The 26,497-nt window shown below is 60.8% G+C and overlaps 2 long non-coding RNA genes and 1 other non-coding gene across 3 annotated transcripts in view; 2 read left to right on the top strand and 1 right to left on the bottom strand.

The window, feature by feature from the left end:
• LOC149121323 (uncharacterized) overlaps positions 1-4,339 on the bottom strand; it is a 42,396-nt gene extending 38,057 nt beyond the window's left edge. The window contains exon 1 of the long non-coding RNA XR_016223730.1: positions 4,147-4,339. This is a non-coding gene — a long non-coding RNA (uncharacterized LOC149121323). The remainder of the gene's footprint in view (positions 1-4,146) is intronic.
• Positions 1-26,497, top strand: part of LOC100347036 (uncharacterized) — an 876,288-nt gene that overhangs the window by 673,581 nt on the left and 176,210 nt on the right. The gene's annotated exons all lie outside the window — the stretch shown is intronic.
• The window catches only part of LOC149121322 (uncharacterized), a 36,769-nt gene continuing 20,723 nt past the window's right edge, over positions 10,452-26,497 (top strand). Inside the window, exon 1 of the long non-coding RNA XR_016223704.1 lies at positions 10,452-10,800. This is a non-coding gene — a long non-coding RNA (uncharacterized LOC149121322). The remainder of the gene's footprint in view (positions 10,801-26,497) is intronic.

Genomic DNA, 26,497 nt, shown 5'->3' with positions numbered 1-26,497 from the left:
GTCCAGCCGCCTCCCTGGCACCCGGGACCCCTGATGCCCAACCCCTCCCTGGCACCCAGGGACCCCAATCCCTCCCTGGCACCTGTGACCCCCAACGCCCGGCCCCTCCCAGTCTCTCGGGACCCCAGATGCACAGCCCCTTCCAGGACCCTGATGCCACCCTGGTACCCAGGATGTCGACGCCCAGCCTCTTCCCTGGCACCTGGGAACCATGATCTCTTCCCTGACACCTGTGACCCCTGACATCCGACCCCTCCCTGGAACCCTGAACCCCTGACCCCCTCCCTGGCACCTGTGACCCCTGAAACCCAACCCCTCCCTGGCACATGGGATGTCGACACCCGGCCTCTTCCCTGGCACACAGGACCCCTGACCCCTTCCCTGACACCTGTGACCCTTGACGCCCGGCCCCTCCCTAGCACCCAGGACCCTCGAAGCCCTGCCCCTCCCTGGCACCCAGGACCCCTGACCCCTTCCCTGAGACCTGTGACCCCTGATGCCTGGCCCCTCTCTAGCAACCAGGACCCCTGATGCTTGGCCCCCCCAGCACTTGGGACCCCGACCCCTTCCCAGACACCTGGGACCCCCTATGCCTGGACCCCTCGCTGGAACCTAGGACCCTCGAAGCCCGGCCCCTCCCTGGCACCCAGGACCCCTGACCCCTTCCCTGACACCTGTGACCCCTGATGCCCGGCCCCTCCCTGGCAACCGGGACCCCTGATGCTTGGCACCCCTGGCACTTGGGACCCTTGACCCCTTCCCAGACACCTGGGACCCCCTATGCCTGGACCCCTCCCTGGCACCCAGGACCCTCGAAGCCTGGCCCCTCCCTGGCACCCAGGACCCCTGATGCCCAATCCCCCTCGGCGCCCAGGACCCCTGACACCTTACCTGGCACCCATGACCCCCGACACCCGGACCCTCCCTGTCACTTGGGACTGCAGACACCGGCCCCCTCCCTGATACCCGGGACCCCTGAAGCATGGCCCAATCCCTGGCATCCTGGACCCATGACTCCAGGCCCCTTCCCTGGTACCCAGGACCCCCAATGTCTGGCTCCTTCCTGGGCCCCACGATCCCGAGCACCTGGCCCCTCCTTAACACCCAGGTCCCCTGACGCCCAGCCTTCTCCCTGGCACCCATGACCCCAGATGCCCAGCCCCTTCCCTGGTACCCGGGAAACCAATGCCAGCTCCCTACTGGGCCCTGGGATCCCTGACACCTGGCCCCCTCCTTGACACCCGTGACCCCTGATGCCTAGACCCCTCCGAACCCAGGACCCTCAATGCCCAGCTCCTCCCTGGAACCTGGGACCCCTGTCACCCAGCCTCTCCCTGGCACCCGGGACCCCAACACCCAGCCCCTCCCTGTCACTTGGGACTGCAGACGCCCGGCCCCTTCCCTGGCACCCATGACCCCTGATTTCCAGTCCCCTTCCTGACGCCCAGGACACCTGCTGCCAGGCCCCCACCTTGGCACCTAGGAACCCTGCCGCCCGGCCCCTTCCGTGGCACCCAGGACATCCAAGGCCCAGCCGCCTCCCTGGCACCCAGGACTCCCACCGCCCAGCCCCTTCACTGGTACCCAGGACCCTTGATGCCCGTCCCCTCCCTGCACCTGGACCTCGATGGCCAGCCCCTCCCTAGCACCCGGGACCCCCGACCCCCTCCCTCGCACCCGTGGCCCTGATGTCTGGTCTCCTCCCTGTCTCCCATGACCCCCGAAGTCCAGCCCCACCCTGTCACTTGGGACACCTGACGCCTGGCCTATCCCCTTGAACCGGGACCCCTGACACCTGGCCCCTTCCCTGGCACTCAGGGCTCTTGATGCCCATCCCCTCCCTGGCACCCAGAACCACTGATGCCCATCCCCTCCCTGGCACCCAGGACTCCTGACGCCCAACCCCTCCCTGGGATCCCTGACCCCTCCCTGGCACCTGTGACGCCTGATGCCTGGCCCCTCCCTGGGACCCCAGATGCCCAGCTACCTCCCTGGCACCCCAGACCCCCGAACCCCTCCCTGGCACCCGTGACCCCCAATGCCCAGCCCCTCCCTATCACTTGGGGCCCATGACGCCCGGCCCCCTCCTTGGCACCCGGGACCCCTGATGCCTGGCCCCTCCCTGGCACCCAAGACCCCCAACCCCCTCCCTGGCATCCATGACCCCCGACACTCAGCCCCTCCCTGGTACCCAGAACTCAAATTGCCTGGCTCCCTGCTGGGCCCAGGGATCCCTGATGCCTGGACCCCACCTTGAAACCCATGACCCCTGATGTCTGGCCTCCTCCAAGGCACCCATGACCCCCAACACCTGGCCATCCCTGGCACCCAGGACCCCCAACCCCATCCCTGGCACCCGTGACCCCTGAATCCCGGCCCCTTCCTGTCTCTCAGGACCCCAGACGCATGGCGCCCTCCCTGGTACCAGAGACCCCTGACGCCAGGCTCCTTCCCTGGCACCCGGGACCCCTGACGTCCAGCCTCATTTCCTGGTACTTGGGACTCCCATCGCCTGGCTCCCTAATGGGCCCTGGGATCTCCGATGCCTGGCCCCCTCCTTGACACCCATCACCCCCGACACCGGCCCCTCCCTGGCACTCAAGTCCCCAGACGCCTGTCCCCCTCCCTTCTTCCTAGAACCCCTGACACCTGACTCCTTCCCTGGCACCCGGGAGCCCTGGCAACTTCCCTGGCACCCCAGACCTCAGACTCCCAGCCCCTTCACTGATACCTGGGACCCCCATTGCCCACCTCCCTTTTGGGCACCAGGATCCCCAATGTCTGGCCCCCTCCTTGGCACCCAGAACCCCTGACGCCTGGCCTCCTCCCTGGCACCTGGGACCCTCGACGCCCGGACGGACCCTCCCTGGCACCCGGACCCCAACGCCCAGCCCATCCCTGGCACCCAGGACCCCCGACCACCTCCCTGGTACCTGTGACCCCCAACACCCAACCCCCTTGACACCCGTGACCCCGATGTCCGGTCCCTTCCCTGACACCAAGGAACCCTGCCACCCAGCACTTTCCCTGACACCCAGGAACCCCGAAGCCTGGCCCCCGATGCCCCACCCCTCACTGGCACCCGGGACTGCCGACCGCCTCCCTGGCACCAGTGACCCCTGACATCTGGCCCCCTCCCTGACATCCGGGACCCCTGAAGCCTGGCCCCCTCCCCGGCATACCAGATCCCCAGTGCCCAGCCCCTTCCCTGGTACCTGGGACCCCTATCACCCGGCTCACTCCTGGGCCTGGTGACTCCTGATGCCTGGCCCCCTCCTTGACACCTGGGACTCCTGATGCTCAGCCTCCTCCCTTGCACCCTGGACCCCCAACGCCCTGCCCCTTCCCTGGTACCCGGGATCCAAATCGCCTGGCTCCCTCCTGGGCTCAGGAATCCCTGACGCCTGGACCCCTCCTTGAAACCCATGACACCTGACGTCTGGCCGCCTCCCTGGCACCCGTGACCCCGGAAGCCTGGCCCTCCCTGGAACCCGGGACCCCTGATGCCCAACCCCTCCCTGGCACCCAGGGCTCCCAACCCCTAGCTGGCACCTGTGTCCCCCAATGCCCGGCCTCTCCCTGTCTCTCGGGACCCCAGATGCACAGCCCCTTCCAGGACGCCTGACCCCTCCCTGGTACCCAGGATGTTGACGCCCAGCCTCTTCCCTGGCACCTGGGAACCATGATCCCTTCCCTGACACCTGTGACCCCTGACATCCGACCCCTCCCTGGAACCCTGAACCCCTGACCCCCTCCCTGGCACCTGTGACCCCCGACACCCAACCCCTCCCTGGCACATGGGATGTCGACACCCGGCCTCTTCCCTGGCACACAGGACCCCTGACCCCTTCCCTGACACCTGTGACCCTTGACGCCCGGCCCCTCCCTAGCACCCAGGACCCTCGAAGCCCTGCCCCTCCCTGGCACCCAGGACCCCTGAACCCTTCCCTGATACCTGTGACCCCTGATGCCTGGCCCCTCCCTAGTAACCAGGACCCTCGATGCCTGGCCCCTCTCTGGCACCCGGGACCCCTGATGCTTGGCCCCCCTGGCACTTGGGATCCCTGACCCCTTCCCAGACACCTGGGACCCCCTATGCCTGGACCCCTCCCTGGCACCCAGGACCCCCCCCACCTGACCCCTTACCTGCTTGTAGCGACTTCTTGGCCCTGGAGCCATCCCTGGGCAGCTGTGTGGAGGCAGCCCCGTGTCCTCCTTCCTCAGTTCCTCCTTCCTTCTACACTGGGACCTGATTCCCCCGAGGTTCTAAATATGTGGGCAGCAGGGTCTCCGCCAGGACGCTGACCTCTCAGCACAGATGTTTCTGGAAGGTCTTGCTCTGTTTTCTGTTTCCAGTAACACAGTAACATGGATTGGGTGAGATAAAGGCAAAACTGTTATCTGACTTGGGGTTTTTGTCCAGGGTTTCGACGGGCAGGAGGACCCTGTACTTTGGCACATGGGTATCACCTTAACCCTTACTGTTCCCTCAACCAGCTGCCATCTGTCTTTGAACTTTCAAAATAGAAAGCTTGGCTATGCAAATTTATGAGTGTTTTAAAAATTATTTCTGTTCCATGAAAGCCTTCTCAATCCTAAAGATATATCTAGTTTACTAAGTTATTTGGAGATTATATTTTAATATAGGAGCTTGTTTACTTTCGCTTGTTTTAAAATTTTCAAATATTGTTGGAGTATGGTTGACAAAATTTGTGCATATTCAAGGTATGCAACCTGATATTCTGATATGTGGGGGCCTTTTGAAAAGTTATGGAGAATTCACATTATCTTTTAATCCCTTTTTGTACTGGAATAAACCCAGCCTTTTTTTCATAACCTTTTTGGAGTCCTCTTTTACATGTACATTATGAAGTGATTAGGATAATCTAACATATGCATCTCCTTTCATTGCTATGTTTTTAAGAGAATACATAAGATATTACCAAGTTGTGAGTATGTAATAGCATATTCATATAGTAACGGTGTTGAGTATTAAGATCTGGAGTGGTTAATTTATCTCCTAACTGCAAATGTGTGCTCAGCTAACATTTTCCCATTTCCTTCACTCTCAGCCCTGACAGCCACCACCCTGTTCTATGATTAAGTGTGATTTTCTTAAATTCCACATGAGTGAGATTGTGGGGCATTTATCTTTCTGTGCCTTGTTTCAAATAGCCTCATGTCCACATTCATGTTTGTGGATCCATGTTTTGACAACATGCAGAATTTCCTATTTTATGAGATTATTTGTTTTTATTGACACTCAATAGTACATATTTATGGGGTGAAATGTAATATTTGATACATGCTCACATTTTGTATTTATTTTTTATTTAGTAAATATAAATTTTCAAAGTACAGTTAATGGATTACAATGGCTTCCCCCCCCATAATTTCCCTCCCACTCATACCCCTCCCATCTCCAGCTCCCTCTCCCATTCCTTTCACATCAAGATTCATTTTCAATTATCTTTATATACAGAAGATCGATTCAGTATATATTAAGTAAAGATTTCATCAGTTTGCACCCACACAGAAACACAAAGTGTAAAATACTGTTTCAGTACTAGTTATAGCATTACTTCACATTGGACAACACACTAAGTACAGATCCTACATGAGAAGTAAGTACACAGTGACTCCTGTTGTTGACTTAACAATTTGACACTCTTGTTTATGGCGTCAGTAATCTCCCTAGGCTCTAGTCATGAGTTGCCAAGGCTATGGAAGCCTTTTGAGTTCGCCGACTTCGATCTTATTCAGACAGGGTCATAGTCAAAGTGGAAGTTCTCTCCTCCCTTCAGAGAAAGGTACCTCCTTCTTTGATGACCTCTTCTTTCCACTGGGATCTCACCTGCAGAGATCTTCCATTTAGGTCTTCTTCTTCTTTTTTTCCAGGGTGTCTTGGCTTTCCATGCCTAAAATACTCTCATGGGCTCTTCAGCCAGATTTGAATGCCTTAAGGGCTGATTCTGAGACATGCACACATTTTAATGATCAAATTAGGATAATTGGAATCCATCACTTCATATATTCAAGATTTATTTGCAGTGTGAACATTCAAAAGTCTTTCTTCTAGGTGTTTAGAAATATACAATATATTACAGTTGACAATTGTTACTCTACTGTGTAATAGAACACAGGAAAGGGGGCTGGTGCTGTGGTGCAGTGGGTTAAAGCTCCAGGCTGCAGTGCCGGCATCCCATATGGGAGCCAGTTTGAGTCCCAGCTGCTCCATTTCCGATCCAGCTCTAGGTTATGGCCTGGGAAAGTAGTGGAGGATGGCCCAAGTCCTTGGGCCCCTGCACCCACATGGGAGTCCTGGAAGAAGCTCCTGCCTCCTGGCTTCAGATCAGGCTCCAGACATTGCAGCCATGTGGGGAGTGAACCAGCGGATGGAAGTCCTTTCTCTCTGGCTCTACCTCTCTCTCTATAACTCTTTCAAATAAATAAAATAAATCTTTTTAAAAAAAAAAGAACACAAGAAGGATTATTTTTACAATAAGGAAAAATACTTTTTCAATAAAAGTAAACCTTTCTGAGCTTTAATTAATTCATTTTTTTTTATTTTCAGCATTTTTTGAGAAACCTAATTAACCTTGAAGAAACCAAAAATGATACATCTGTTAATACACTAAAACAAAGTAAATCTTTGAGAACAAGTTTTACTATTAACTCTCATAATCCAACTCTTTGAGGACAAGGGGTCCTGCATGGGAAATTAGTGCACAGAAACTCCTGTTGTTAATTTAACAATTAACACTCTTATGTATGTGGTCAGTGATCACCGAGGCACTTGACATGCACTGCCTACGCTGTGAAAGCATTTTTTTAAAAAAGATTTATTTTATTTATTTGAAAGAGTTACAGAGAGAGGTAGAGACAGAGAGAGAGGTCTTCCATCTGGTTGTCCACTCCTCAAATGGCCACAACAGCCAGAGCTGTGCCAATCTGAAGGCAGGAGCCAGGAGCTGCTTCTGGGCCTCCCACATGAGTACAGGATATCCTCCACTGATATCCCAGGCCATAAGCAGAGAACTGGATTGCAAGAGAAGCAGCTGGGACTAGAACCGGCACCCATATGGGATGCTGGCGTTTCAGGCCAGGGCTTTAACCCACTGCGCCACTTCACCAGCCCCAAGTGGAAGCCTTTTGAGTCCACTGACTCCTTCCATATTTAGACAAGGCCATGAGCAAATTGGAAGTTCTCCCCTCCTCTCAGAGTAAAGTACTTCCTTCTTTGATGACCACTTCTTTCCACTGGAGTCTCACCCAGGTAGGTCCTTCATGTAGGACACTTTTTGCCACAGTGTCTTGGCATTCTATGTCTGAAATACTCTCATGGGATTTTCAGCCAGACCAAAATGCGTTAAGGGCTGATTCTGAGCCCACAGTGCTACTTGAAGTGATTGTCATTCTATGAGTCTGCTGTGTGGACTGCTTCCCATCTTGGAGCATTCACTCCTTTTTAATTCTATTATTATTACCAAACACTTAATCCTATTTATATAATCATTTTAACACTTAATCCTCTCTATATGATCACTTTAACACTTAATCCTACCCATATGCTCAATTTAACACTTAAAGTGCTGTTTTTTTCCACCTAGCTCAAGGGGACTTGGGGTCCCATGGCAAGTTTTTAAACTGTACCCTGAAAAGTTAGTCCGTAATAATGTATGGAGAACTATACAGTTTTACAGTTATAAACTTCATAATTTCACAATTACAACATTAGGAACCTGGCGATTCTGCCAACTGTGCCTGCCCTCCCATCCCCGTCCCACCCCCTTCCTCCTGCCTCTCTTATTCCCACTCTTATTTTTTACTAATATTTATTTTCAATTAACTTCCTACACATATGATTATCTCTGTATTAAGCAAAAAGTGCAACAAATAGCATGGAAAAAAACTGTTCCTCTATAGTCGAGACAAGGGCTGTACAAAGTCATTGCTTCTCAAAGTGTCAATTTAACATCTATAGCTTGTCTATTAGGTGCTCCATTAGTTACCACAGGTCAGGGAGAACATATGATAATTCTCCCTGTGGGACTGAATTATTTCACTAAGTGTGATGATTTCTAGTGTCATCCATTTTGTTGAAAATGATTAGATTTTTTACCACTATGAAGTATTCCATGGTGTACATATCACATAATTTCTTTATCCAGTCTGCAGTTGATGGGCATTTTTATTGATTCAGTGTCTTAGCTGTTGTAATTGAACTGCAATAAACATAGGGGTGCAAATAACTCTTTCAAATGCTGATTTCCTTTCCTTTGGGTAAATTCCCAGGAGTGGGCTGGCTGTGTCATAGGGTCGGTCTATATTCAGATTTCTGAGGTATCTCCCTACTGTCTTCCATAGTGGCTTTGCCAGTTTACACTCCCACCAACAGTGGATTAGGATGCCTTTTCTCTAAAAAAAAAAAATAATAAAAAAATAAAAAAAAAAAGAGCCGGCGCCGTGGCTCAATAGGCTAATCCTCCACCTTGCGGCGCCGGCACACCGGGTTCTAGTCCCGGTTGGGGCGCCGGATTCTGTCCCGGTTGCCCCTCTTCCAGGCCAGCTCTCTGCTATGGCCAGGGAGTGCAGTGGAGGATGGCCCAGGTGCTTGGGCCCTGCACCCCATGGGATACCAGGAAAAGCACCTGGCTCCTGGCTCCTGCCAGGATCAGCGCGGTGCGCCGGCTGCAGCGGCGGCCATTGGAGGGTGAACCAACGGCAAAGGAAGACCTTTCTCTCTCTGTCTCTCTCTCTCACTGTCCACTCTGCCTGTCAAAAAAAAAAAAAAAAAAAGGATGCCTTTTCTCCCACATCCTCACCAACATTTGCTGTTTCTTGATTTCTGTATGAAAGCCATTCTGAAGGGGGTGAGGTGAAACCTCATTGCGGTTTTGATTTGCATTTCCCTGATGGCTAGTGATCCTGAATATTATTTCATGTGTCTGTTGGCCATTTGGATTTCCATTTTGAAAAATGTCTGTTTAAACCTTTACACATCCTTTAATTGTGTAGTTTGTTTTGTTGTTGTTGAGCTTCTTGATCTCTATATAGTCTGGTTATTGATCTTTTATCAGTTGTAGAGTATGCAAATTGTTTCTCCCATTCTGTTGCTTGCCTCTTCACTGAGTATTTTTGCAGTATAGAAACTTCTCAATTTGATGTAATCCCATTTGTGAATTTTGGCCTTGATTGCCTGTGCCTCTGGGGTCTTTTCCAAGAACTCTTTGCCTATGCCAATGTCTTGCAGGGTTTCCCCAATGTTCTCTAAGAATTTGATGGTATCAGGTCATAGATGTAGATCTTTAGTCCATTTTTGAATGGATTTTTGTGTAAGGTGTAAGGTAGAAGTCCTGCTTCATACTTCTGCATTTTGAAATCCAGATTTCCCCAGTACCATTTGTTGAAGAGACTGTCCTTGCTCCATGGATTGATTTTAGCTCTGTTGTCAAAGATAAATTGTTGTAGATTCTTGGATTGATTTCTGGTGTTTCTATGCTGTTCCATTGTTCTACTCATCTGTTTTTGTATCAGTACCAGTCTATTTTGATTATTACTTCACTGTAGTATGTCTTAAAATCTGGTATTGTGATGCCTCCCACTTTGTTTTTGTGTATAAGATTGCTTTAGCTATCCAGGGTCTCCTATGTTTCCATAGGAATTTCAGTATCACTGTTTCTACATCTGAGAAGAATGTCCTTGATGTCTTGAGTGGTATTGCAATGATTCTGTAAATTGCTTTCAGTAGTATGGGCATTTTCATGATATTGATTCTTCCAATCCATAAACAAGGAAGATTTTTTTCCATTTTTTTTGTATCCTCTTCAATTTCTTTCTTTGATGTTTTATAATTCTCATTGTAGAGATCTTTGACGTCCTTGGTTAAATTTATTCCAAGCTATCAGAATTTTTAAGGCTATTGTGAATGGGATTAATCTTGGAAGTTCTTTCTTAGCCATGGAATTGTCTGTGTATACAAAGACTGTTGATTTTTGTGTATTGATACTATATCCAGCTACTTTGCCAAACTCTTCTATGAGTCACAATAGTCTCTTAGTGGAGTCTTTTGGATCTACTATATACAGAATCATGTCATCTGGAAATAGGGATAGTTTGACTTCCTTCTTCCCAATGTATCCCTTTGATTTATTTTTCCTGCCTAATGGTTCTGGCTAGAACTTCAATGACTATATTGAGCAGCCATGGTGAGAGTGGGACTCCTTGTGTGGTTCTGGATAATGGTGGAGATGCTTTCAACTTTCCCCCATTTTAAAACAAGCAAAAGTAAACAAGCTCCTATATTAAAATATAATCTCCAAATAACTTAGTAAACTAGATATATCTTTGGGATTGGGAAGGCTTTCATGGAACAGAAATAATTTTTAAAACACTCATGAATTTGAATAGCCAAACTTTGTATTTTGAAAGTGCAAAGACAGATGGCAGCCAGTTGAGGGAACAGTAAGTGTTAAGGTGATACCCAAGTGCCAAAGTACAGGAACCTCCTGCCCGTGTAAACCCTGGACAAAAACCCCGAGTCAGATAAAAGTTTTGCTTTTCTCTCACCCAATCTATGTTACTGTGTTACTGGAAACAGAAAACAGAGCGAGACATTCCAGAAACATCTGTGCTAAGAGCTCAGCGTCCTGGAGGAGACCCTGCTGCCCACATATTTAGAACCTCAGGGAAATCAGGTCCCGGTGTAGAAGGAAGGAGGAGCCAAGGAAGGAGGACACGGGGCTGCCTCCACACAGCTGCCCAGGGATGGCTCCAGGGCCACGAAGTCACTGCAAGCAGGTAAGGGGCCAGGTGTGGGGGGGTCCCAGGTACCAGGGAGGGGGCTGGGCGGTGGGGGTCCTGGTGCCAGGGTTGGAGCCGGGCGTCGGGGGTCATGGGTGCCAGGGAGGGGACTAAACGATGGGGGTCCCAGGTGTCAAGGATGGGGCCAGGAGTCAGGGATCCCGGGGCCCAGAAAGGAGCTGGGCGATGGGGGTCCCAGGTACCAGGGATGGGGCTAGGTGCAGGGGGTTCAGGGTGCCAGGGAGGGGGCCAGATGTTGGGGTACTAGGTGCCAGGGAGGGGGCTGGGCATCTGAGGTCCCAAGTGACAGGGAGGGGCCGGACCTTTGGGGGTCCCGGGTGCCAAGGATGGGGCCAGGCGTCAGGGATCCTGGTGCCCAAAAGGGAGCCGGGCAATGGGGGTCCCAGGTCCCAGAGAAGCGGCTGGGTATCTGGGGTCCGGAGTGCCAGGGAGGGGGCCAGTTGTTGGGGGTCCCGGGTGCCAAGGAGGAGGCCAGATGTTGGGGTCCCAGGTGCCAGGGAAGGGGTCAGGGATCCTGGGTAGCAGGGAAGGGGCATGGCATCAGAGGTCTTGAATGACAGGAAGGGGCCAGGCATCGGGGGTCATGGGTGCCAGGGAGGGGGTCGAGGGTCTTGGGTGCCAGGGAGGGGTCAGGCATTGTGGACCGGTTGACAGGGAGGGTCCAGGTGTCAGGGATCCCAGGTGCCAGGGAAGAGGCTGGAATTTGGGGTCCCAGGTGTCAGGGAAGGGGCCTGTGGTCACGAGTCCCGGGTGCCAGTAAGGGGGCTGGGCGTCTGGGGTCCCGAGTGACAGGGAGGGGCCGGGCATTGGGAGTCCTGGGTACCCAGGAAGGGGCCGGGCGGTGGGGGTCCTGGGTACCAGGGAAGGGGCTGGGCATCAGGGAAGGAGCTGGGCATCAGGGGCCCAGGGTGCCAGGGAGGGGGCCGGACTTCGGGGGTCATGGGAGCCAGGGTGTAGACCAGACATCAGGGCCACAGGTGCTAGGGAGGGGGTTGGGGGTCCCGGGTGCTAGGGAGGGGCTGGCCATCGAGGTTCCGGGTGCAGGGAGGGGACGGGCATCAAGGGTCCTGGGTACCAGCGAAGGGGCTGGGCAGTGGGAGTCCTGGGTGCCAGGGAGGCGGCCGGGCCTTGGATGTCCTGGGTGCCATGGAAGGGGCCGGGAGGCAGGGTTCCTTGGTGCCAGGGTGGGGGCCTGGAAGCAGGTGTCCTGGGCATCAGGAAGGGGACCGGAAATCGGGGGTCATGGGTGCCAGGGAGGTGGCCGGGCATCTGCAGTCCCAAGTGACAGGGAGGGGCTGGGTGTTTGGGGTCCCAGGTGCCAGGGAGAGGCTGGGTGACAGGGGTCATAGGTTCCAGGGAGGAGCCGGGCATTGAGGGTCCTGGGTTTGGAGGGGTCCGGGCATCAGGGGTTACAGATGTCAAGGAGGGGGCCAGGTGTTGGGGATCCCAGGGCCCAGTAGGGAGCTGGCATTGGGGTTCCCGGGTATCAGGGAAGGGGCTCGGCATTGGGGGTCATGGGTGCCAGGGAGGCGGCTGGGCGTCAGGGGTCCTGGGTGTTAAAAAGAGGCTAGGTGCTCGGGATCCTGGGGCCCAGGAGGGAGCCAGACAATGGGGGTCCTGGGTACCAGGGAAGGGGCCTGGCATCATGGGTCCAGGATGCCAGGGATTGGGCCGTTCTTCAGGGGTCCTGGGTATCAGGGAGGGGACCGGTGTCTGCAGTCCCAAGTGACAGGGAGGGACCGGGTGTCGGGGGTCCTGGGTGCCAAGGAGGGGCCAGGCTTTGAGGGTCCTGGGTGCCAGGGAGGGGTCCAGGCATAGGGGGTCCCAGGTGTCTGGGAAGGGGTCAGGGGTCCCAAGTGCCATGGGAGCCAAGCATCAGGGGTCCAGGGAGCCAGGGAGGGGCCGGGCATTGAGGGTCCTGGGTGCTAGGGAGGGGCCAGGCATCAGGAGTCACAGGTGTCAGGGTAGAGGTCAGGGGTCCTGTGTGCCAGGGAAGAGGCCGGGTGTCGACATCCCATGTGCCAGGGAGGGGTTGGGTTTCAGGGGTCACAGGTGCCAGGGAGGGGGTCAGGGGTCCAGGGTTCCAGGGAGGGGTCGGGTGTCAGGGGTCATAGGTGTCAAAGAAGGGATCAGGGGTCACAGGTGCCAGGGAAGAGGCTGGGCATAGACGTCCTGGTTACCAGGGAGGGGTCAGGCATCCTGGAAGGGGCTGGGCATCTGGGGTCCCAAGAGACAGGGAGGGGCCGGGCATTGGGGGTCACAGGTGCCAGGGAGGGGTGGGAGGCCCTGGGTGCCAGAAAGGGGTTGGGCGTCAGGGGTCCCGGGTGCCAGGGAGGGCCAGGCATCCGGGGTCACGGGTGCCAGGGAGGCGGCCAGACGTCGGGTGTCATGGGTTTCAAGGAGGGGTCCAGGCGTCAGGGATTCCTGAACCCAGGAGGGAGCCAGGCGATTTGAATCCCAGGTACCAGGGAAGGGGCTGGGCGTCAGGGGTCCAGGGTGCAAGGGAGGAGGCCAAGCATCAGGAGTCCCATGTGTCAAGGAGGGGCCCAGGCATCAGGAGTCACCAGGCCCAGGAGTGAGCCGGGTGATAGGGGTCCCAGGTACCAGGGAAGGGGCTGGGCATTGGGGGTCTGGTATGCCACAGAGGGGGCCAGGCTTCAGGGGTCCCGGATGCCAGGGAGGGGGCCGGATGTCAGGGGTCACTGGTGCCAGGGAGGGGGCCAGACGTCAGGGGTCACTGGTGCCAGGGAGGCGGTCGACAGACCCGGGTGCCAGTGAGGGGCGGGGCATTGGGGGTCCGAGATGCCACGGAGGGGGCCAGGCTTCGGGGGTCCTGGGTGTCAGGGAAAGTGCTGGGCAGCAGGGTTCCTTGGTGTCAGGGAAGGGGCCAGACATCAGGGGTCACGGGTGTCAAGGGAGTCGGGTGTCAGGGGTCACAGGTACCAGGGAGGTGGTCAGGGGTCCTGGGTGCCAGGGATGGGCTGGGCGTTGGGGTCCAGGTGCCAGGGAGGGTCCATCCAGGCGTCAAGGGTCCCAGGTGCCAGGGAGGAGGTCAGGCGTCAGGGGTCCTGGGTGCCAAGGAGGGGGCCAGATGTTGGGGATCCTGGTGCCCAAAAGGGAGCTGGGCGATGGGGGTCCCAGGTACCAGGGAAGGGGCTGGGAGTCTGGGGTCTGGGGCGCCAGGGAGGGGGCCAGTTGTCAGGGATCCCGGGTGCCAGGGAAGGGGTCAGGTGTCAGGGGTCCCAGGAAACAGGGAGGGGGCCAGGCGTCTGGGGACTTGAGTGCCAGGGAGGGGCCGGGTGTCAGAGGTGATGGGTGTCAAGGAGGGGACCAGACATCAGGGATCCCAGGGCCCATTAGGGAGCCAGGAGATGGGGATTCCAGGAAAGAAGGCTGGGTGTCAGGGGTCCCGGGTGCCAGGGAAGGAGCCTGGCATCAGGGGTCCCTGGTACCAGTGAGGGGGCCAGGCCTCCAGGGTCCTGAGAGACAGGAAGGGGCCAGGAGTCGGAGGTCACAGGTGCCAAGGATGGGGTTGGGGGTCCTGGGTGCCAGGGAGGGGCCAGGCGTCAGGGGTTCTGGGTGCCAGGGAAGGCCTGGTGTCGGGGGTCACGGGTGCCTTGGAGGAGGCCAGACATCAGGGGTCACGGGATTCAAGGTGGGGTCCAGGCCTCAGGGATCCCTGGGCCCATGAGGGAGCCAGGCGATTTGAGTCCTGGGTACCAGGGAGGGGCTGGGTGTCGGGGTCCAGGGTGCCAGGGAGGAGTCTGGGCATCTGGGGCCCCGAGTGACAGGGAGGTGCTGGGTGTCAGGGGTCACGGGTGCCAGGGAGGGGTTCGGGGGTCTCGGGTGCCAGGGAGGGGCCGGGCATCAAGGGTCCTGGGTGCCAGGGAAGGGGCCATGCATCAGGGATCACAGGTACCAGGGAGGGGGCTGGGCGTCATGGGCCCCAAGTGACAGGGAGGGGCTGGGCTTCGGGGGTCATGAGTGCCAGGGAGGGGTTCGGGATCCCGGGTGCCAGGGAGGGGCCGGGCACTGAGTGTGCTGGATGCCAGTGAAGGGGCTGGGTGTCAGGGGTCCCATGTACCAGGGAGAGAGCTGGGCATCTGGGGTCCCGAGTGACAGGGAGGGACCGGGCGTTGTGGGTCACAGGTGCCAGGGAGGTGGTCGGGGATCCCAGGTGCCAGGGAGGGGTCGGGCGTCAGAGGTCCTGGGTGCCAGGGAAGGGATGGGCATCAGTGGTTCTGGGTGCCAGGGAGGGGACGGGCATCAAGGGTCCTGGGTGCCAGGAAGGGGCCAGGTGTCAGGGGTGCTGGTGCAAGGGAATAGGCCAGGCATCAGGTGTCCCGAGTGACAGGGTGGGGCTGGACTTCAGGGATCCTGGGTGCCCAGGATTGGCCCGGGCTTCTGGGGTCCCAAGAGACTGGGAGGGGTCTGGGCGATGGGGGTACTGGGTACCAGGGAAAAGGCTGGGCATTGGGAAGGGGCTGGGTGTCTGGGATCAGAGGTGCCAGGTAGGGGCCGGATGGGTGTGTCAAGTGACAGAAAGGGCCAACATCCAGGGTCAAGGGTGCCAGGGAAGAGGCCGGGTGGCAATGTCCTTGGTGCCAGGGAGGGGGCCATACATCTGGGGCATGGGTGCCATGGAGGGGGTCGGGCATCGGGGGTCCTGGGTGCCAGGGAAGTATCTGGGCCCAGAGTTTCTGAGGGCCAGGGATAGAGCCAGGCGACGAGGGTCCCAGGTATCAGGGAAGAGGTCAGGGGTCCTGGGTACCAGGGAGGGGGCTGGGCGTCTGGGGTCCCGAGTGACGGGGAGGGGCTGAGTGTCAGGGGTCACAGGTGCCAGGGAAGAGTTGGGGATCCCGGGTGCCAGGGCGGGGTCATGTATCGAGGGTCCTGGATGCCAGGGAGGGGATGGGCATCAGGGGTCCCGGGTGCCAGGGAGGAGACGGGCATCGAGGGTCCTGGGTGCCAGGGAAGGGGCTGGGCATCAGGCGTTCCAGTGCAAGGAAATAGGCCAGGCATCAGGTGCCCTGAGTGACAGGGCGGAGCTGGACTTCGGGGGTCCTGGGTGCCCAGGATTGGCCTGGGCTTCCTGGGTCCCGAGAGACAGGGAGGGGGCTGGGCAAGGCGGGTACTGGGTACCAGGGAAAGGGCTGGGCATCAGGAAGGGGCCAAGCATCCAGGATCAGGTGTGCCAGGTAGGGGCCGGATGTCGGGTGTCTCAAGAGACAGGGAGGGCCAACGTCCAGGGTCAAGGGTGCCGGGGAGGAGGCTGGGCATCAGGGGTCTTGGGTGTCAAGGAGGGGCCAGGCAGCAGGGATCCTGGGGCCCAGCTGGGAGCCGGGCAATGGGGGTCCCAGGTACCAGGAAAGGGGCTGGGCATTGGGGGTCCAGGGTGCAGGGGGAGGCCGAGTGTCAGGGTTCTGGGGTGACAAGGAGGGGGCCAGGCACCAGGGTTCATGGGTGCCATGGAGGGGGCCGGACATTGGGGATCACAGGTGTCAGGGAGGAGGCCAGGCATCAGGGGTCTTGGGCGTCAAGGAGGGTCCAAGCGTTGGGGATCCCGGGGCCCAGGAGGGAGCCGGGTGATGGGGGTCCCGGGTACCAGGGAAGGGGCTGCGTGTTGGGGGTCCAGGGTGCAGGGGGAGGCCAAGTGTCAGGGTTTTGGGGTGACAAGGAGGGGGCCAGGTGTCAGGGTTCATGGGTGCAATGGAGAGGGCCAGACGTCAGGGGTCCCAGGTACCAAGGAAGGGGCATCAGGGATCCCGGGTACCAGGGAGGGATGGGTATCAGGGGTCCCGGGTGCCGGGTTGGGGGGCTGGGTGTCAAGGGTCCTGGGTGCCAGGAAAGGGGCTGGGCGTTGGGAGTCCCAGATACCAGGGAAGGGGTTGGAGGTTCCAGGTGCCAGGGAAGGGGCTGAGCGTCTGGGGTCCCAAGTGACAGAGAGGAGCCGGAAGTCAGGGGTCCCAGGTGCCAGGGAGGTTGTTGAGGGTCCTGGGTGCCAGGGAGGTGTTGGGAATTGAGGTCCAGGTGCCAGAGAGGGGCCAGCGTCAGGGGTCCCAGTGACAGGGAAGTGGTCAGGCATCTCAGTTGCCAGGGAGGGGGCTGGGCGTCTGGGTTCCTGAGAGACAGGGAGGGGCCTGGCATTGGGGCCATGGGTGCCAGGGAGGGGGTTGGGGTCCCGGGTGCCAGGGAGGGGTTGGGAATCGGGTCTGGGTGCCAGGGAAGGCCGGGCATCGGGGGTCACAGGTTTCAAGGAGGGATCCAGGCATCAGAGATCCCTGGGCCCAGGAGGGAGCCGGGCGATTTGGGTCCCGGGTACCAGGGAAGGGGCTGGGCATCGGGGGTCCAGGATGCCAGAAGAAGATGCTGGGCATCTGGGGTCCTTAGTGACAGGGACGGGACAGGCGTCAGGGGTCACGGTGCCAGGGAGGTGGTCGGGGGTCTTGGGTGACAGGGAGTGTTTGGGCATCAGGAGTCCTGGGTTCCAGGGAGGGGCCTGGCATCAGGGGTCCCTGGTGCCAGGTAGGGATCGGGCATTGAGGGTACCAGGTGCCAGGGAAGAGATCGGGCGTCAGGGTCCCGGGTGCCAGGGAAGCGCCTGGCGTCGAGGGTCCTAGTTGCAAGGGAAGAGGCCAGGCTTCAGATTCTTGGGTTCCAGGGATATGCTGGGCATCGGGGAAGGGGCCAGGTGTCTAGGGTCATGGGTGCCAGGAAGGGGATCGGGTGTCCCAGGTAATAGGGAGGGGGCCGGGTGTCTGGGGTCCTGAGTGACAGGGAGGGGAGGGATGTCGGGTGCCCCGGATGCCCAGGAGGGGCCCAGGTTTCTGGGTTCCTCAGAGCAGGGAGAGTGCCAGACAATGGGGGTCCAGGGTACCAGGGAAGGGCTGGGCTTCAGGGAAGGGGCCGGGTGTCAGGGATCCCGGATGCCTGGGAGGGGGCCGGAAGTTGGGGGTCCCAAGTGACATGGATGTCAGGTGTTGGGAGTCACAGGTGCCAGGGAGGGCCAGGTGTCAAGGGTCCTGGGTGCCAGGGAAGGGGCCAGGCGTCACGGGTCCCCGGTGCCAGTAAGGGGGCCTGGTGTCTGGGGTCCCCAGTGACAGTGAGGGGTTGGGCGTCGGGAGTCCCAGGTGCCCGGTACGGGGCCAGATGGTGTGGGTCCTGGGTACCAGGGGAGGGGTTGGGCGTCAGGGAAGTGGCCAGGTGTTGGGGGTCTGGGGTACCAGGGAGGGGGCCAGACTTTGGGGGTCACGGGAGCCAGGGTGGAGGCCAGACTTCGAGGTCATGGTTGCCAGGGAGGGGTTCGGTGGTCCCAGGTGCCAGGGAGGGGCCCGGCATTGGGTCCCGGGTGCAGGGAAGGGGCCAGCAGGTGGGAGTCCTGGGTTTCAGGGAGTTGGCCGAGCCTCATGGGTCCTGGGTGCCACAGAAGGGGCCAGGCAGCAGGGTTCCTGGGTGCCAGGGAGGGTTCCAGATGTCGAGGGTCCTGGGTGCCAAGGAGGGGGCCACACATCAGGTGCCCCAGGTGTCAGGGAATGGGTTTGGGATCCCAGGTGCCAGGGAGGGGTCGGGCGTCAGCGGTCCCGGGTGCCAGGGAGGGACCATGTGTGGAAGGTCCTGGGTGCCAGGGAGGGGGCCTGGCATCAGAGATCTTGGGTGTCAGGGAAAGGGTCAGGTTTCCCGGGTACCAGGGAAGAGGCTGGGAGTTGGCATTCCAGGTGCCAGGGAGGGCCCGGGCATCGAAGGTCCTGGGTGCCAGGGAGTGGGCTGGGGGACACAGGTCACAGGTGTCAAGGAGGGGGCCATGCATCGAGGATCCCAGGATATGGGTGATGGGGGTCCTGGGTACCAGGGAAGGGGCTCAGCTTCAGGGGTTCTGTGTGCTGGGAAGGGTGAGTGTCAGCATTCCCGGGTGACTATAAGGGGGACAGGTGTCGGGGGTCATGGGTGCCAGGGAGCAGGCCGGGCGTCAGGGGTCCTTGGTGTAAAGGAGGGGCCAGGCGTTGGGGATCCTGGAGCCCAGGAGGGAGCCAGGCGGTAGGGGTCCTGGGTACCAGGAAAGGAGCCTGACGTCAGGGTCCCAGATGCCAGGGAAGGGACCAGGCATCGGGGGTACCGGTGTCAGGGAAGGGGTCATAGTCCCGGGTGCCATGGAGGAGGGAAAACGTCGGGGGTCATGGGTACCAGGGAACGGGTTGGGGTTCTCAGGTGCCAGGGAGGGACCGGGCGTCGACGGTGCCGGGTGCCAGGGAAGAGGCTGGGCGTTGTGGGTCCCAGGTGTCCTGGTATGGCCGGGCGTCAAGGGTCCCGGGTGCCAGGGAGATTGTTAGGTGTCCCTGGTGCCAGGGAGTGTTGGGCGTCGTTGAGGTCTGGGTACCAGAGAGGGGCTGGGCGTCAGGGGTCCCGGAGACAGGGAAGTGGTCAAGCATCTCGGTTGCCAGGGAGGGGGCTGGGCGTCTGGGGTCCTGAGAGACAGGGAGGGGACTGGCATCGCGGCCACAGGTGCCAGGGAGGGGGTTGGGGGTCCTGGGTGCCAGGGAGGGGTAGGGCATCAGGGGTCTGGGTGCCAGAGATGGCTGGGCTTCAGGGGTCACCAGTTTCAAGGAGGGGTCCACGTGTCAGGGATCCCGGGGCCCAATAGGGAGCCAGGCGATTTGGGTCCCTGGTACCAGGGAAGGGGCTGGGCGTCAGGGGTCCAGGGTGTCAAGGAGGGGTGCAGGTGTCAGGGGTCACGGGTGCCAGGGAGGGGACTGGGCATTGGGGGTCACGGGTGCCAGGGAGGGGGTTGGGGGTCTTGGGTGCCAGGGAGGGTTTGGTCATCAGGGGTCCCAGGTGCCAGGGATGGGCCGGGCATCTAGGGTCCTGAGAGACAGGGAGGGGCCTGACGTCGGGAGTCACGGGTGCCAGGGAGCGCTGGGCATCAGGTGTCACGGGTTCCAGGGAGGCAGCTGGATGTTGGTGTTCATGGGTTTCAAGGTGAGGTCCAGGCGTCAGGGATCCCTGGGCCAGGAGTTAGCCGGGCTTTTGGGTCCCAGGTACCAGGGAAGGGGCTGGGCGTCAGGGGTCCAGGGTGCCAGGGAGGAGGCTGGGCTTCTGGGTTCCTGGGTGTCAAGGAGGGGGGCAGGTGTCAGGGGTCACGGGTGCCAGAGAGGGGGTCTGGGTCTCAGGTGCCAGGGAGTGTTTGGGCATCAGGGGTCCCGGGTGCCAGGGAGGGGCCAGGTGTCGAGGGTCCTGGGTGCCAGGGAAAGGGCCGGGCGTCAGGGTTCCTGGATACAAGGCTGGAGGCCAGGCGTCATGGGTCCTGAGTGAATGGGAGGGGCTGACATTGGGTGTCCCGGGTGCAAGGGAGGGGCTGGGCATCAGGGTCCCGGGTGCCAGGGAAGAGGCCGGGCATCGGGGTCTTGGGAGCGAGGGAGATCTTGGACCTCGGGGGAAGAGGCCGGGTGTCTGGGGTCATGGGTGCTAGGGAAGGGGTTGGAGGTCCCAGGTAACAGGGAGGGGGCCGGGGGTCTGGGATCCCGAATGACAGGGAGGGGCTGGGCATCCGGGGACACGGGTGCCAGGGAGGGGGTCAGGAGTCTCAGGTGCCAGGGAGGGGTCAGGCATTGAGGGTCCTGGGTGCTAGGGAGGGGACGGGCATTAGGGGTCCTGGGTGCCAGGGAGGAGATGGGTGTCCTGAGTCCTGGGTGCCAGGGAAGGGGCTGGGCGTCAGGGGTCCCAGGTGCAAGGGAGGAGACTGGGCGTCAGAGGTCCCAAGTGACAGGGAGGGGGCCGGGCGATGTGGGTCCCAGGTGCCCAGGAGGGGCCTGGGCTCTGGAGTCCTGAGAGACAGTGAGGGGCCAGATGATGGGGGTCCCGGGTACCAGGGAAGGGGCTGGGTGTCGGGGAAGGGGCCAGGCATTGGGGATCAGGGGTGCCAGATGTCGGGGATCTTGAATGACAGGGAGAGCATGGTGACAGGGTCACGAGTGCCAGGGAGGGTGTCGAGGGTCCCTGGTGCCCAGGAAGAGGCTGGGTGTCAATGTCCATGGTGCCAGGGATGGGGCTGGATGTTGGGGTGCCAGGGAGGAGGCCGTTCGTCAGGGGTCCTTGGTGTCAAGAGGGGCCAGGCGTTGGGGATCCTCGAGCCCAGGAGGGAGCCAGGAGATGGGGGACCAGCGTGCCAGGGAGGGGCCTGGCATCAGTGGTCCAGGGTATCAGAAAGGGGCCGGGTGTCTGCAGTCCCACTGACAGGGAGGGGCCGGGCATCGGGGTTCACGGGTGCCAGGGAGGGCATCAGGATTCCCGGGTGCCAGGGAGGGGCTGGGCATCTAAGGTTCTGAGAGATGGGAGGGGTCTGGCGTCAGGAGTCATGGGTGCCAGGGAGGGAGTTGGGGGTCCAAGGTCCCAGCGAGGGTTTGGGCTTCAGGGGTCTGGGTGCCAGGGAGGGCCGGGCGACGGGTGTCATGGGTGCCAGGGAGGCGGCTGGCCATTGGGGTTCATGGGTTTCAAGGAGAGTTCCAGGCATCAGGGATCCCTGGGTCCAGGTGTGAGCCGGGCGATTTGGGTCTTGGGTACCAGGGAAGGGGCTGGGCATCAGGGTCCCGGGTGCCAGGGAAGGGGCCGGGCATCAGGGGTCCCTGGGTGCCTGGGAGGGGCCGGGCATCGGGGGTACCACGTGTCAGGGAAGGGGTCATTTGTCACGGGTACCAAGGAAGAGGCCAGGAGTCAATGTTCCAGGTGCCAGGGAGGGGCTGGGCATCTGGGATCCTGAGAAACAGGGAGGGGCTGGGCATCATGGTTCATGGGTGCCAGGGAGGGGGTGTGGGGTATCGGGTGCCAGGAAGGGGTCGGGCGTCAGGGGTCTGGGTACCAGGGACCGCGGGGCTTTGGGGGTCACAGGTTCAAGGATTGGTGCACGCGTTAGGGATCCTGGGGCTCAATAGGGAGCTGGGCAATGGGGGTCCTGGGTCCCAGGGAAGGGGCTGGGCGTTGGGGCTCCAGTGTGCCTGGGGGGAGGCCGGGCATCAGGGTTCCCGGGTGTCAAGGAGGGGGGCAGGTGTCAGGGGTCATGGGTGCCAGGAATGGGGCTGGGTGTCAACGTCCAGGTTGCCAGGGATAGGGCTGGAATTCAGGGTCCCGGGTGCAGGGAGGGGGCTGGGTGTTGGGGGTCATGGGTTCCAGGGAGGGGGAGGGGGTTATGGGTGCCAGGGAGGTTTTGGGCGTCGGGGTCCCGGGTGCAGAAAGGGGGCCGGGCATTGGGGGTCCTGGGTACCAGGGAAGGGGCCAGTCAGTTGGAATCCTGGGTGCCAAGAAAGCGACTGGGCCTCGGGGGTCCTGGGTGCCGTGGAAGGGGCCGGGCGGCAGGGTCGCTGGGTGCCAGGAAGGGGGCCGGACATTGGGAGTCACGGGTGCCAGGGAGGGTGCCGAGCGTCTGCAGTCCCAAGTGACAAGGAGGGGCAAGGCGTCGGGGGTCCAAGGTGCCAGGGAGGGGCCGGGTGTCCAGGGTCCCGGGTGCCAGGGAAGGGCCGGTCGCCGAGTGTCCTGGGTGCCAGGGAGGGGGCCAGCCTCAGCGCAGTCATGGGTGTCAAGGAGGGGGCCAGGCATCAGGGATCCTGTGGCCCAGTTGGGAGCCAGGCGATGGGGGTCCTGGGTACCAGGGAAGGGGCTGGGTGTTGGGGGTCCAGGGTGCTGGGGGAGGCTGAGTGTCAGGGTTCCTGGGTGAGAAGGAGGGGGCCAGGTGCCAGGGTTCACGGGTGCCATGGAGGTGACCGGACGTCGGGGAGGAGGACAGGCATCAGGGGCCCTGCGTGAAAGGAGAGGCCAGGCATTGTGGATTCTGGGTCCCAGGAGGGAGCCAGGCGATGGGGGTCCAAGGTGCCAAGAAAGGGACCGGGCATCAGGGGTCCCGGGTACCAGGGAGGGTTGGGTGTCAGGGGTCCCTGGTGCCAGGGAAGGGGTCAGAGGTTCCAGGTGCCAGAAAGGGGTCGGGCATTGAGGGTTCTGGGTGCCAGGGAGGGGGCCAGGCGTTGGGGGTCCCGTGTACCAGGGATGGTGTCGGAGGTTCTGAGTGTCAGTGAGGGGGCTGAGCGTCTGGGGTCCCAAGTGACAGGGAGGGGCTGGGAGTTGGGGGTCCTGGGAGCCAGGGAGGTTGTTGGGGGTCCTGGGTGCCAGGAAGGTGTTGGGAATTGAGGTCCGGGTGCCAGAGAGTGGCTAGGCGTCAGGGGTCCCAGTGACAGGGAGGGGTCGGGCATCAGGGGTCTGGGTGCCAGGGCTGGCTGGGCATCGGGGGTCACATGTTTCAAGGAGGGGTCCAGGCATCAGGGATCCCTGGTCCCAGGAGGGAGCCAGGCGACTTGGGTCCTGGGTACCAGGGAAGGGGCTGGGCATCGGAGGTCATGGATGCCAGGGAGGGGGTCAGGGGTCTCGGGTGACAGGGAGGGTTTGGGCATCAGGGGTCCCAGGTGCCAGGGAGGGGCCAAGCATCAGGGGTCCTGGGTGCCAGGTAGGGTGGGTGTCGAGGGTCCCAGGTGCCAGGGAAGAGGCCGGGTGTCAGGGTCCTGGGTGTCAGGGAGGGGCCTCGTGTTGAGGGTCCCAGTTGCCAGGGAAGAGGCCTGGCATCAGATTCTTGGGTTCCAGGGAGATGCTGGGTGTCAGGGAAGGGGCTGGGCATCCGGGGTCATGGGTGCCAGGAGGGGGTCGGGCATCCCGGGAAACAGGGACAGGGTCGGGTGTCCCGGGTAACAGGGAGGGGGCCTGGCATGTGGGGTCCCAAGCGACAGGGAAGGGCTGGATGTCGGGTGTCCCGGATGCCCAGGAGGGGCCTGGGCTTCCGGGGTCCCCTGAGACAGGGAGAGGGCCAGGCGATGGGGGTCCTGGTACCAGGGAAGGGCTGGGGGTCAGGGAAGGGGCCGGGTGTCAGGGATCCCAGGTGCCAGGGAAGGGGCCGGAAGTCGGGGGTCTCAAGTGACATGGAGGGTCAGGCCTCAGGAGTCACAGGTGCTAGGGAGGGCCGGGTGTCAAGGGTCCTGGGTGCCAGGGAAGGGGCTGGGCGTCAGGGTCCCCAGTGCCAGTAAGGGGGCCTGGTGTCTGGGGTCCCCAGTGACAGTGAGGGGTCGGGCGTCAGGAGTCCCGGGTGCCCGGTAAGGGGCCGGATGGTGTGGGTCCCGGGTACCAGGGAATGGGTTGGGTGTCGGGGAATGGGCTGGGCGTTGGGTGTCTGTAGTTCCAGGGAGGGGGCCAGACTTCGGGGGTCACAGGAGACATGGTGGAGGCCAGACTTCGAGGTCATGGGTGCCAGGGAGGGGGTCACTGGTCCCCGGTGCCAGGGAGGCGCCCGGCGTCAAGGTCCTGGTTGCATGGAAGGGGCCGGGTGGTGGGAATCCTGGGTGCCAGGGAGGTGGCCGAGCCTCGTGGGTCCTGGGTGCCACAGAAGGGGCCCAGCCGCAGTGTTCCTGGGTGTCAGGGAGGGGGCCGGGTGTTGAGGGTCCTGTGTGCCAGGGAGGGGGCCGGACATCAGGTGTCTCGGGTGTCAGGGAAGGGGTTGGGTGTCCCGGGTGCCAGCGAGGGGCCAGGCGTCAGGGTCCCGGATGCCAGGGAAGGATCTGGGCCCAGTGAGGGGCTGGGTGACGTGGGTCCCAGGTGCCAGGAAGAGGTCGGGGGTCCCGAGTGTCAGGGAGTGGACAGGCATCAGTGGTCCCTGGTGCCAGGGAGGGGATGGGTGTCAAGGTTCTTTGGTGCCAGGGAAGGCGCCGGGCATCAGGGGTCCAGGGTGCAAGGGAGGAGGCCAGGCATCAGGGGTTTGGAGACAGGGAGGGGGCTGGGCGATGGGGGTCCTGGGTACCAGGGAAGGAGCTAGGCGTCGGGGAAGGAGCTGGGCACCAGGGATCGGGGTGCCAGAGAGGGGGCTGTACGTCAGGTGTCCTGGATTCCAGGAGGCATTCGGGCATCAGGGGTCCCGTGTGCCAGGGAGGGGCTGGGCATCGAGGGTCCCGGGTGCCAGGGAAGAGGTGCAGTGTCAAAGTCTAGGGTGTCAGGGAATGGGCCCGATGTCGGGCCACAGGTGTCAAGGAGGGGTTCGAGGGTCCCGGGTGCCTGGGAGGGGCTGTGTCAGGGTCTAGGTGCCAGGGAGGGGCCAGACCTCAGGGGTCCTGAGTGACAGGGAAGGGGTTGAGGGTCCCAGGTGCTAGGGAGGTGCTGGGCATCGGGGTCCTGGGTGCAGGGAGGGGGCCAGACCTTGGGGGTCCTGAGTGACAGGGAAGGGGTCGAGGGTCCCTTGTGCCAGGGAAGGGGCCAGGCAGCGGGAGTCCTGGGTGCTAGGAAGGGGGCCGGACATAGGGGGTCACGGGTGTCAGGGAGGGGGCCGGGTGTCTGTGGTCCCAAGTAACAGGGAGGGGCCAGGCTTCGGGGGTCAGGCCATGCGTCAGGGGTCCTTGGTGTCAAGGAGGGCCAGGTGTTGGGGATCCTGGAGCCCAGGAGGGAGCCAGGCAATAGGGGTCCTGGGTGCCAGGGAGGGGCTGGGCGTCAGGGTCCTGGGTGCCAGGGAGGGGCTGGGCGTCAGGGGTCCTGGGTGCCAGGGAGGGAGCCAGGCGATAGGGGTCCCAGGTGCCAGGGAGGGGCTGGGCGTCAGGGGTCCCTGGTGCCAGGGAGGGGCTGGGCGTCAGGGGTCCCTGGTGCCAGGGAGGGGCCGGGCGTCAGGGGTCCCTGGTGCCAGGGAGGGGCCGGGCGTTGAGGGTGCTGTGTGCCAGGGAGGGGGCTGGGCGTTGGGGGTACTGCATGTTAGGGAAGGGGTCATGGGTCCCGGGTACCAGGGAAGAGGCCGGGAGTCAATGTTCCGGGTCCAGGGAGAGGGCTGGGCGTCTGCTGTCCTGAGAGACAGGGAGGGGCCGGGCATCATGGGTCACTGGTGCCAGGGAGGGGGTTGGGTGTCCCGGGTGCCAGGGAGGGGTCGGGCGTCAGGGGTCTGGGTGCCAGGGACAGCTGGGCTTCATGGGTCACGGGTATCAAGGAGGGGTCCATGCATCAGGGATCCTGGGGCCCAACAGGGAGCTGGGCGATGGGGGTCCCAGGTACTAGGGAAGGGGCTGGGAGTTGGGGTTCCAGCGTGCCTGGGGGGAGGCCAGACATCAGGGTTCCCGGGTGTCAAGGAGGGGAGCAGGTGTCAGGGGTCACGGGTGCCAGGGAGGGGGCCGGACGTTACGGGTAAAGGGTGTCAGGGAAGTTTTCAGGTGTCACAGGGCCCAGAGGGAGCTGGGCGATGGGAGTCCCAGGTACCTGGAAAGGGGACTGGAGTCAGGGGTCCCGGGTACCAGGGAAGGGGCCAGGCATCAGGGGTTCCAGGTACCAGAAAGGGGCTGGGCTTCTGTGGTCCCATTGACAGGGAGTGGGCGGGCATTGGGGTTCCCGGGTGCCAGGGAGGGGTCGGGCATTAGGTGTCCCGGGTGCCAGGCAGGGGCCGGGTGTCTAGGGTCCCGAGAGACAGGGAGGGGCCTGGCGTTGGGAGTCACGAGTGCCTGGGAGGGGGTTGGGGGTTCCAGGTGCCAGGGAGGGGTCGGGCTTCAGGGGTCCAGGTGCCAGGGAGGGCCGGATGTCGGGTGTTACAGGTGCCATGGAGGCGGCTGGACGTTGGGGTTCAAGAGTTTCAAGGAGAGGTCCACGTGTCAGGGATCCCTGGGTCCAGGTGGGAGCCAGGCAATTT

Source organism: Oryctolagus cuniculus, chromosome 17 (genome assembly GCF_051225735.1).
Source record: "Oryctolagus cuniculus isolate XC-2025 breed Fujian yellow rabbit chromosome 17, ASM5122573v1, whole genome shotgun sequence".
Lineage (NCBI taxonomy): Eukaryota > Metazoa > Chordata > Mammalia > Lagomorpha > Leporidae > Oryctolagus > Oryctolagus cuniculus.
Note: the sequence above shows the minus strand (reverse complement) of the source record. Positions and strands in the feature narration are given on the sequence as shown.